Consider the following 1,850-nt stretch of genomic DNA (forward strand, 5'->3'; position numbering starts at 1 on the left):
TGGCTGATTGCATACAAAGTAAAACAGTTTAACAGTTTTACAGCTTTGAAGAAAACAAACGCTCCTACAGTACCTGCACCTGCTTGATAATTATTAAATCGTATGCCCTACTTGAATAAAAAAATTTAACTGCAATAATAAATGTACCCACATCACAAGGAGCTTATACTTTTTTAAACTTACACCTAGTTATCGTACTGAAAATTGTTAATGACATTACATGAAGTCATTCAACAATTTTCAATCATGATGAAAATTTTCTGAATGGAAGGTGTGCTTATTGTCATTTTCTGAAAAATAGAAGCAAGCTCTGTTTTTACCTGGAATCAATTCACAATACCAGTCCACTTTGGGGGATAATGTACTGTTAAGAGGATGTTCCATTTTTGCGCAGGGGTGATTTGGAACAGTCCGATGTTGCGTGGGAAGGGGTATGGCTGAAATATGCTGTATTTGCTCTTAAGCAAATGTCGGCCTTTCTAGTATTGAAAAACCATTCGTCCACCTGACGCCAAAAATTTGAAGTTACACAACAGTCCCAAAAAAGGTGGACGACTGTTTCTTCTTCCTCGTTACAGAGGTTACATAATGGGGAGTCTATCAAACCCCATAAATATAATATTTTATTGCAAGGTAAAAATTTGAATAATAATTTATATTGAAATATTCGAGTATATGAATCAATCGAAAGTTTATAAGGTAAACTATATATATTTTGCCATGGTAGTGGGGTGTCAAAATATTCTTCCCATGAAAGTTTAATTCTTTCAGATGAGCCCCATAGACTGGCTTCGTTCATGAAGAATTGATACAGACACTTATTAATATTACAGTTACGAAGCCAGCCTATGTTTCTACATACAGGAAGACAGACACCCAAACTTGGAGAATTCAATTTCAGCTTAGCCTTCCAAAAAGGGGGAATAGCAGACATAAGTTGATTATATTTGAATTCAGGACACACTACTCCAAATTGTGTAACAAAATCAACATATGATAAGAAGCTGTTTTCAGCGTCTAACATGTTGTTACAAAATATGACCCCCCTACTAAGAAATACCTGTGAAAAGAAAGGCTTACCACTGATAGTTATATTTGAATTTAGATGCAGAAGCTGCTGCTTCACCTCAACCGCCTCCTCAGGTGGCCTAAGTTGGTACTTCAACCATGCTTGTATAACATGGGTAAAGAATGTACTTAAAGGGGATATTTTACCTAAAAGAGATTCAAAATCCTTTTTGTTAAGTTGCGCAAAGGGAAACAAGTCAGTACGAAAGATGGAATTTGATAAAAGAATTAGCTTAGAGCAAAACCATTCCTTATTTAAATATAGTTTGGGTAGCCAAGAAGCTTTTAATGTAAAATCTACGGCCCGCAAGTTTCTTAATTTCAGGCCTCCCTGATCAAGAACGGCGTACAAAGTTTCTCTTTTAACCCTCTCAGGTCCATCTCCCCATAGAAATTTAAATATGTTTTTCTCATATCGATCAAAGAAGTCAGAGGGAGGTGTCGGGAGAGAAGTCAATAGAAAAATAAATTGCGGGACGATTAAAGTATTAACCAAGATAATTTTTCCCATAAGGGTTAAGGATTTAGATTTCCATAACATTAGAATCTTGTCTATTTTTTCGAATTTCCTATCAAAATTACTATGAACAATGTCGGACATATGTCTCGGAATATGAATTCCAAGAATGTCAACGGGGCCATCTGTCCAAAGTATTGGGAAAGAACAAGGTAAGTAGAAGTTTGTACCGCTTAAAGATCCAATCCGTAATATTCTACATTTATCAAAATTTGAGCGTAAACAAGATAGAAGGTTAAAAATCTCCAAATCCTTAACCAACGCG

The sequence above is a fragment of the Branchiostoma floridae genome, chromosome 4, assembly GCF_000003815.2.
Source record: "Branchiostoma floridae strain S238N-H82 chromosome 4, Bfl_VNyyK, whole genome shotgun sequence".
NCBI classification, from domain to species: domain Eukaryota; kingdom Metazoa; phylum Chordata; class Leptocardii; order Amphioxiformes; family Branchiostomatidae; genus Branchiostoma; species Branchiostoma floridae.